Source organism: Zingiber officinale, chromosome 11A (assembly GCF_018446385.1).
Source record: "Zingiber officinale cultivar Zhangliang chromosome 11A, Zo_v1.1, whole genome shotgun sequence".
Taxonomy (NCBI): domain Eukaryota; kingdom Viridiplantae; phylum Streptophyta; class Magnoliopsida; order Zingiberales; family Zingiberaceae; genus Zingiber; species Zingiber officinale.
Window position 1 is genome coordinate 4317856 of NC_056006.1, and position 11177 is coordinate 4329032.

Sequence of the window (11177 nt, forward strand, 5' to 3'; positions counted from 1 at the left end):
TTGTCTATATTTTAATGAGTTTCAACTTTAATTAATTTGGAGCGTCTTGTGACATGCAAAAAGGCCGACACCAAATTTTGGCGTCGTTACCAGGGAACATAACTAGCAATGTGTGTTTAATTTTAGATTGATCATTGAGTGATTCTATTTGTTAGCATCTTGATTGATTTGATTGCTTATTTCTTTTTATATTTTCATGTGGATTTGTTCTTGAATTTTTAAATGCTTTTACTGTTCATGTTTTCATGTGATTAAAACTTTATGCATTTGAGTCTTCTAACATTGATTTCTAGTGTTGTAGTGAAGAACAGGAGATTTCTTAAGCATGGATCCATATTTTAAGAATTTTGGAGGTGGAATGGAGAATTATCAGTGTTTTCAACCTGAGTATCAGTTTTACCCACGCATGGATCAACAAAATAGGTATGAGTCATTTTCTAATGGTTTTAATGCTAATTGGGTGGATAATTCATGTTTCAGGTATGAAAGTGCACAAGGATAATTTGTAGAGCCATATCCAAGCTACCAGAGTTCATATGGATTTCAAGAGGTTTCAACAAATTTTATGCCATAACCTTTTCAACAAAATGACCCTTAGATGGATGAGTCAACATGGAAACTCAGGGAGATTATGCAACAAATGAATGAGCATCAAGAACAGCAATTCTCAAGGATACAGAACATACAGAATCAGTTGGATCAGATTGCATCATCCATTCATCAGTTACAAACACAAAACGCCAGTGGAGAGATGGATTGTGGAGATCTTGTCAGGCCTGACACTGCATCTACTACTTCACTAGATTCTTTAAGTACTTTTTATTGTTGTGATGATGTAGTTGAATATAATTTTGATTCTACTAATGATGTTGCTCTAGATGTTTGAAATTATGCAGATTTTGTTGCAGAAGATGATTTATGTGTAGGGGAGTGCTTACTGGAAGCATTACCTCAAGAATCACCAAGAGATGAAGATGTAAGTGTAGGTACTTGTGCTATGGAGCCAAGCACCCAAGAATCACTACATGAGGATGAACATTCACCAGAACCACAGTTTGAGCCATATCTTGATGAAGAGGAGGTAACAATTACCACTCTAGGTACCTTTCTAGATGACAAAGTGAGTATTTCTTGTGATTTTTCAGAAAATTTCATTGAGGTACCAATTGTTGACTTTATTAGATGTGATTCATTCCTTGATACATATTTTACCCACAATAATATTCTCCTATCTTCTTTTTACCCCACATGCGTGTGGGAGACGTTTTCTTTGATTGATGTTGTAGGAGAACATAAGCTTCCGAAGTGGATGCTTGAACTGAACCGCCTCCGTCCTCCAGAAAAAGCTTTGAAAGGAAAAATGAAGAATAAAAAGAATTTTAGTAGAACAACGATTACTCCATTTCCGACATGGATTCTTTTGCTAAATCTTCTTCGACCATCGGAATTTAAGGGGAGTTGTTTCCAATTTTGTTTTCTTATGCATTTTAATTCATACTTTGTTAATAAATTCTTTTTGTGCTACTTTCCTTAGTTTCATACTTACATTTGCACATTTACTTCCATACTTTGCATTTTGTTTAATACATAGCATTTTATTTTGAATAAAAGTGTCCATGGGAATTTTTTAAGTAATATTTTTAAGATGGTAAGCGTTTCTTAAATTTGATCATCAATTTAGGTCATGTGACATGATTGGATACTCTACTTACATGATATTGGTTAAAATGGTGGTGAATTCCATTTTGATTAATTTAGCTTGGTTGCATAAAAAATTACCTAGAGAGGACTACTTTAAGCCTATACACTATTATTCTCTTTTGTGTGACATGCACTCACAATAATTGAACTCTAGAACTTGCTTAGCTTCTTTTCAAAGTCACAATAGCATATGTGTGCATGGAGATAAAGGATTATTTTCATTCTTGATCCCTCTTAAATTCCAATTCCTTTCTTCATAATTTTCTTAAAACACTTTTTCTCTTGCATTTTAACCTTTGATTACTTTTGTAACACCCATGAAATGATAAGCTATACCTATGAGTATTTTTCCTTTAGAATAAAAGAAAAAGGAGAAATGGAAATAGAAACCAAAATAAAATAAAAAGGAAGTGAGGTTAAGGTTTGAACCTTAAACCTCCCACAAATAATAGAGTTAAATTGGTGTATTGTAACCACTAGGACAATGAATAATAGATGAATAGAAAAGAATGGAAATTGTAGTTAAGAGTAAGAAGATAGTTAAGTAAAGGAACAAGAGAAAACCAAGTAGCTTACCTCCTCTTCCTCTTGGTTAAGGAAAGAAGCAAGCAAAAGCCAAGTTGCTTTCCTTCCTTTCTTTTCCTCTATTTTCGTGGGAATTAAGAGAGGGTAGAGATAGAGGGGTTAAGGAGATGAATGAAGACATGTTTCATTTACATGGGAAATAAATAGGATTGAGAGAAGAAAAGAAAGTTGTTAACCCTTCCTTCTTCTTCTTCCTCCTCCTTCTTTCTCCTCCTTCCTTCTCCACCAAGACATAGAGCCCTCTCTCCCTCATTTCTAAAATCCAAGCTAGGGGTTTCTCTCCAAGAAAACTAATTCCTAAGAAGGAGTCTCAAGGTTTACTCCTTACAAGAAAGAGAAAACAAAAGGGAGAACTAGGAAAAGAAGCTCCTTCTTCCTCCTCACAAGGGTACCACTTTCTTTAGGATCAACAAGCGAAAGGAAGTAAGTATCCCCTCACCTGTGGTACAAGTTTTTTATGTTTTCCATAAGATTAGAATGCTTAAAACCTAGGATCACAAAGTGAAACTTTCGGCCAAGTGTAGATGAATGACCTAGGAAAGCTTAAGACCTAAACTAACCATGTTCACTATGTCCCTATGATATGTAGGCCATGATAAGAGATTGGTTTGGTTTTCTTATGCTTGTATGTTGCTTTAAACTTAACCTCATGCTTCTAAGGTGTTCGGCCAAGTCATGAATAAAAAGGATTAGGGAAGTTAAAAATTTAGGTTATCATGCTCATGATCTTCCCTATGAAATAGTATGAAATATTCTAAGTGTTTGCATGCTTGTATGTTGTTTAGAGTTTATCTTCCTCTTCATGAAACTTTCGGCCACTATCCAAATTTAGGGTTAAAGGAAGCTAAAAATTTAACCTAGCATGCTCATGTATCTCCTAATGATATGATATGAATTTAGCTAGATATTTATGCTTATATGTTGCTTAGAGCTTGGTTTCCTCTTCATGAATGTTTCGGCCAAGGACAAATTTTAGGGTTCAAGGAAGCTAAAAATTTAACCTAGCATGCTCATGTATCTCCTTATGATATGATATGAATTTAGCTAGATATTTATGCTTACATGTTGCTTAGAGCTTGGTTTCCTCTTCATGAATGTTTCGGCCAAGGACAAAATTTAGGGTTCAAGGAAGCTAAAAATTTAACCTAGCATGCTCATGTATCTCCTTATGATATGATATGAATTTAGCTAGGTATTTATGCTTGTATGTTGCTTAGAGCTTGGTTTCCTCTTCATGAATGTTTCGGCCAAGGACAAATTTTAGGGTTCAAGGAAGCTAAAAATTTAACCTAGCATGCTCATGTATCTCCTTATGATATGATATGATATGAATTTAGCTAGATATTTATGCTTGCATGTTGCTTAGAGCTTGGTTTCCTCTTCATGAATGTTTCGGCCAAGGACAAGTTTTAGGGTTCAAGGAAGCTAAAAATTTAACCTAGCATGCTCATATACCTCCTTATGATATGATATGAATTTAGCTTGATATTCATGCTTGTATGTTATTTGGAATCTATTTTCCTTCTTCATGAACCTTCGGCCATGATAAGGATCAAAACCTAGGAAAGCTTAGAAATGTGATTAACATGCTTATGACCTTCCTTGTGATATGATATGAAGTTAACATGAGATTCTTATGCTTGTATGTGGTTTAGAGTTTAAGTTCATACTCTTGAACTTTCGGCCATTATGGGTTTAGAAGCCTAGATATGCCTCACATGTTACGTTATGAATTAAGAGATGTTATTTAATGATTCCATGCATGATCATGCCTTTTCTATGATAGGTGTTGTGTTCATTTATGTATACTTATTAAACATGCATGATTATGTCTCTTATGATGTGCTATGTGCCCTAATATGCATGCTTTATGATATGACAAATAACATGCTCATTTATGTATGCTTATGATCCATGCATAATAATGTCTCTTATGATGTGCTATGTGCCCAAATATGCATGCTTTATGATATGATAAGCAAAGGCCTAAGATTGTTGAGATTAAGAGCACTCTTTATGATATGATAAGTGAAGGCCTAAGAGTTGCTTCCCCTTGGGGACTAAGAGCACTCTTCATGATATGATAAGATATGATATGTTATGTTAAGACATGAACCATGATATGCTATTTTACTTTGTATGGCTTGTACCAAGAGTGGGCTCCATAAGCGCCCCTAGGCCGACGGACTATGAACGGGTCTAGTAAAGGGATGGGCTCCTTAGTACGCCCCTAGGTCGACGGTCGTAGTACCGACCTAGATCCCTTGTAGGTTCGGGGCTAGCTATCCTGTCCTAGAGATTGAGCGCATTTATGTATGTATGTGGTACAAGCCGGGCCTTCATGATGATATTATGCTCAAGTACTATATGATATATTTTAAGACATCTTGCATATGACATGACACATGTTTTAAAAAACATCTTGCATGATATGATTTATGTGACATAATGATTTATGATATGTTATAGCATGATGTTCTCTATAATTTATGATATGACATGCTATGCTCTTATGATTTATATGACATGATGATTTATGATATGATATAGCATGATGTTCTTTATGATTTATGATATGACCTGCTATGCTCTTATGATTTATATGACATGATGATTTATGATATGATATAGCATTATGTTCTTTATGATTTATGATATGACACGTTATGCTCTTATGATTCATATGACATGATGATTATGATGTGATATAGAATGATGTTCTTTATGAGATAATATGTTATGATGCTATATATTCACCATATAATGTTAGATGATCATATTTCCATGATTATATGCTTATGTGTTTATGCTTGTTATATGGATTTTGTGAGTAGGAAAGGATCTTACTAAGCCTGTGTGCTTATAGCTTACTTTCCTTGTACCGCAGATAAAGGCAAAGAATGGATGACCTAGGGGAGCTGCAAGAGAGGCAAGGAGATGTGTGTGGTGGTGGCTCGGCTAAGATAAATAAAAGACCTGCTTATGTCATTTTGTTATGATGACATGAACTAAGTGTGTTATGTTATTGTCCCGCATGATTTCAGGATATCTCTAATGTTTTACTTTCGAAATAAATTTTAATATGCATGTATGCTTCCGCAATAATAATGGTTAAGTAAAGTAACCCCGCACCCACTAGCAGGAGGGGCGGGCGTTACAACTTTTGCTTGGTCCATTTCATTTAGGGTTTTGGTTGACTATCTTGATGAGTGAGATTGTTTGATGATGGCCAATATTTTAAGTGTGGGGGAAAATTAGCTTATTCTCAAGAATTTTTAAGAAGAGGGATGGTTCCATAAGTATTGAATTGTGATTTGTGAGAGTGATGTGGGAGTTTTAAATATGGACGTTGATTATGGTTACTTGATACTATGTGCAGTAATTTGGCTAGAAATTTTGAATTCTGCAATTGTTCTGCCATATTGAAAGCTTGGGTTTCTTGAATCTAAATTTTTGGAGCTAATTGTGATTCATTGTTGGAATTCTATGGCATGGAGTTTGAAACTGTTTTGGAATGTCTTAATTGTATCAATTGGTGTTTCCATCTTTCCAAATTAGCCTTAACACTGTGAATGCAGAATTTTGTGCCAAAAGAGTAAAAAAAAATCAGTCAGATTACAAGAATGTGAATGGATGCAGTAAGAGGAAGATGCAGCAGTAATGGTGTGCCAAGATCTAGGAGTAAATGAGGAACAATTGTGAAAAGGTTGTACATGAATCTAAGCTAGAAAGTAGATCAGTTTATGATGGGAGTTTCAGATTTAGTAACTATGCAGGATTTCAAAGGCTGAGAGCTATCCAGTGGAGTTGAAATGTATTTGTTTTCAATTGATTCTTGAGTGCTGAGGAAATGAAAGGGGACAAGAGTGATCATCTAAGATGAGGATACTCAGGAATGCAAGAAAGGCAAACCTGCACACTGCTGTGGGCAGTAGCAGAAGTTTACAATTATGTATCAATTAGTATTGCTTACATTTTTAATTCGTTGAGGAAGTAGTTGAAGACAGTGTGCTAGTGGAAACAAGTTTGATGACACTTTGATTGACCTGTGAAGTATTAAGATGTTCAGGAATGAATTTCTGGACGAACACAAAGTAGGTTTCTGGAACTGTATTGCAACTCAATTCTGATATTGTAAGAAGTGAGCTTTGATAGATTCTGGAATCTGATCATTGAGGCCAGAATTCGAAATTCAATTGGTGAGTATTATTCAACTCATAAAGCACTTCAGAATGTAACATAAATTCTGAAAATTCGAAGGATATTGCAACCATTCGAAACTGGAAGCAGTAATGAAACTGATATCTGCACTAAACAGAATGCAAGTTGGTTTGAGGAGCTGAGTTTTTAAACAGAAATGCAAATGTGGAGTCTGAAAACTAGAACTGAGTTTTCAGATTCAATTCTGAATATTTCTGTACTGAAAGTCTGAAGGAAGTTCAAGTTCTTTCATTCCTCTTAAGTCTAACTTTCTTTTAACCAAGTTGTTAACAAGAGCAGGACTTGGAAATACAGAATTGGAAATTTTCAAGTTCCAAAATTGTTGCTATGGTTTGCGATTTATGGAGTTCGTGCAATATCTGTACAATGGCAGATTTTTGAAATTGAAGTGCAGTGATTTCAGAGGTGGTTTATTCATCTGATCACTGCTGGGAAGCTGGAACAATTTGTGTATCAAATGAGTACCAAAAATTTTGGAGCAGCACTAAGTCATTGAAAAACTCAAGTGGAGCTCTTGTATTTTCAGTAACAAATGGTGTTCTGGTCTTTTTATGTCTTCTACTAAATGCATGGCAGAGTTATCAAATATGTTGCTATAATTCTGAGCAGAAGCAACAGAACAGAAATATTTTAATGTAAATAAATTTGATGCTGGAATTTTTGGTGGTCGGAATTTGTGTAAAACTGAATGATCCTCAATCTGCATTTGAAAATTGCAGTGCAAAACTGGAGCAAAAACAGAAAACAGAATTCTGGAATATGTGGAGCTTAAATTCTATGAGATTCAGCTGGCTTTTAGTCTATGAATTCTGATTCTAAATTGACACTTTGTATATCAAGTCTGAAACTTAATACTAAGATGCAGAATTAGTGGTTGTCATGTTGCTACAAGTTTATTCTGTGACTATCAAATTTTATATCAGAGAGTGCTAAAATTCTGAAGAAAGTTTGGTTTGTTTAAATTCATGAAGAAGATTAGTGATACAAAGAATAAGTATCAAGTTAAAGAGTAAACAAAGAAAGTAATCTTTTGCCAAGTCTTAGTGTTGCTCTTTACCAAAAAGAAATGGTTAGAATAGAAGAAAAAGAGAATCCACAGGAATAAGAATTGGAAGTTCATGTTATGCTGAATTTTGAATACTACTGATGTAATGCTAATAATGGAATGCTTATGGAAAGGATTTTGATTTTAGACATGGGTTGTGCAGTAAATTGAAGCCTTGAATTGTTGAATTGTTGAATGTGTCTGAATGCTGGAGGATTCTATATATATAAATACTGCAGAAAAGATTCTAACAAAACTGGAAGCTGAAGATTGAATTAAATCTGCAATTTTGGTATTGGAATGCAATTGAAGCAGCAAAAAGTTTAAATCCAAGCTTAACTTTTCGTGCCAATGCAGGGAAGGAATTAAGACTTAATGTTGGTCAAGTGCATAAGAAGATGTTAAGACAAAAGAAGTTAGCATCTGAACTGAAACTGCAGCCTGCTTTGAGAACTGATCAGTATCTGTGCCACAAACAGAGAAGAGCAGACTGAGATGAATTTTTCAATTTGTGAAGTGATACACCATTGAAGGATTATAATCCACGCTTGGAGTTGAACAGATGAAAACAAAAGAGGTTGTTTGTTGTAATAATAGAATAAACAAAAAGCAGTGAACAAATTGCAATCTGCACTAAACTGCAGTTTTCAATGCAGAAATTAAAGTGGAGATTTGGCATAGAAGTTTTGTTATTTCTTAAGAAATAGAGACTGGAAAAGAAATAAGTGAAGAGAAAATTCAAAAATTATGAAGCTGAAAAAGTGAACTGGAAGCTATTCGTAGTGTTAATTCTGTGGGTTCTAAACTGTAAAATGAAGGGAATTTTAAGCTAACAAAGAAACTAGAGTTAAATACGATTGAACAAACAAGGTTTGGAAGCTTTAGTGGAAGTTAGTTCAATAATACAGTTAAAACAGCAGCTGGGAACAGAATTCTACAATTTGAAAATCTGAAACTAAACAACATGGGGACTTTTGTAGTTTTGTTTTAGCTGAATTTCCAAATTGCAGTAGATTGTGGTCAATCTTGAAATGATGAAGTGGATGAGCCAGGTCATTGAAGAATATAAATGTTGAAGCTTGAATTTTTAAGTGAGATCAGCAGAGAAAAAATCTGCAGAAACTGCAAGTAAAAAATCTAAAAGTGGAGTATCAACTTGGTCTATTTTGCACCAATTACAATATGAGGAGTACCATTTCTCTGTGCAGTCCTCTAAACATGAAGAAATTTAAGCAAGATTCTTGTATCTCATTGACTAATGGCGTTCTAATTTTTCAAAATCTTCCAATAACTGGAAATCCAGATTTACCAAATTTCTGCACTGATACATAAAACTGGACTGTAATGAACTGCACAGGAATTTAAGCTGATTTCTGAGTACAATGCTTAAATTGGAAATTAGCCGGTGGCTGCAACTTGTGGAATCTACAAAAATGAGAATTCCATATTAGGAACTTCAGAAATAAGTGTCATTTCCGTTTGTTGTTGACTGCTTGGAGTTGTTGGAACTGTAACGCCCGCCCTTCCAGGTAGCACTAAGGCCACCCCGGAGGGACGGACGTCACTGAAACATAGACATCAATTACTAATGCATATGGATTCATGGCAGCGGAAGACTTATTTAAATTTGTTATTTTTCTTTTATCATATGCATTTAGTTTACTTATCATGGCATGTGAATCAAAGCATACTGAACATTTCATCATATCATCATCATTCTAACATGAGTAAAATATCATAAGTGTATGAAATACTAGCTGAAATCATCATCATAAGCATAGGATCCAACTTAGTTCACATGCACAGCTTAACTAATTATAAGTTCCAAAACTTAAGTAGATCTATCCACCGAGCACTTCCACACACATCCATCACCTTTCCTGCTACTCCCCTTAATTGATCCATTCCTTGCCTTTATCTGCAATACAAGGAAAACATGTAGCTATAAGCCAAAGGCTTAGTGAGGTCCTTGCCTACCCATAAATCCGAAAAACACATAACATAACATAACATAACATAACATGTAGAAACCATAGCATAGCATAACATAGCATGGAGAAACATAACATAGAACATATCTTATCATGTAAAAACCATAACATCTCATAACATAACATGAGGGAAAGCAGAACATAATATATCATATCACATAAGGAGCATAACATATCAAAGTATATCATGTGAGTGTATATCATGATTCATATCACATTCTGTAAGCACATATCATGAAGCCTATCATATCATGTAAACATGTATCATAACTCATACCTGTTCATAAGGGTGCATAAACATAATTTCATAAATATGTGCATGTAGATGCAATATGTATACTTTTAAAACATGTATCATGGAATGCACATATGCATCATGCTTCTTTCAAAACATATAGTATACATACTTGAATATCATATCATCATCATGAGAAGGGCCCTGGCTTGTACCACATGTAAACATAAATGCGCGCAATCCCTAGGACAGGGTAGCTAGCCCCGAACCTACTAAGGATCTAGGTCCGTTCATAGTCCGTCGACCTAGGGGCGTACTGAGGAGCCCATCCCTTAACGAGGTCCGTTCATAGTCCGTCGACCCCGGGGCGCTTATGGAGCCCACCCTTGGTACAAGTCATACAAAGTAAAATATCATGCATATCATATCTCATCATACCATACATGTCATAATTCTTGTCATATCATTAAGAGAGCTCTTGATCCCAACTTAAGGGAAGCATCTCTTTACCATAGCATGAAGAGTACTCTTGATCCCAACTTAAGGGAAGCAACTCTTTTCCATAACATGAAGAGTACTCTTGGTCCCAGCTTAAGGGAAGCAACTCTTTAGGCTTTTCTTCTTACATAAGCCATTCATACATGCATTATGAAACATAACATGTTCTTATCATAACATAAAGTATAACATGTCATTTTCATATCATCAAACATGGCATATCATCTCATGAACTTAGCATACATATCATGAACATGGCATATCATACCATGAGTCTAGCATATCATATCATTAACATGGCATATCATGTCATAAATCTATCATATCATATCATGAACATGGCATATCATATCATAAGACATAGCAATGCAACATATCATAAGGCATATTTTCATCATATCATGAAGCATGAAAGCTTAATCTACTCATATATCAAAGGCTACATATCATGAGAATACATAAACATGTTTAGTTAGGTTTAAACTCTTTCCTAACCCAATTAATCCATCTTGGCCGAACCACATCAGTAGGTTTCATCCTCATTTCATTCCATATTAAGCATAGAACTTACCCACATAACATGTAAACTTGATCTAAACACATACAAGGCATTATACTTCATGAATAAGCATGTTTGAGTTCAAAACTCTAACCTTAATCCATTTATCTCAATTTGGCCGAAACATATCAGTAGGGTTCTTATATCATTTGGTTCCATATGAAGCATAAAACTTATCCACATAACATGTAAACTTGACCTAAGCACATACAAGGCATTATACTTCATGAATAAGCATGTTTGAGTTCAAGACTCTAACCCTAACCCATTTATTTCAATTTGGCCGAAACATATCAGTAGGGTTTCATATCATTTTATTCCATATGAAGCATAAAACTTAAA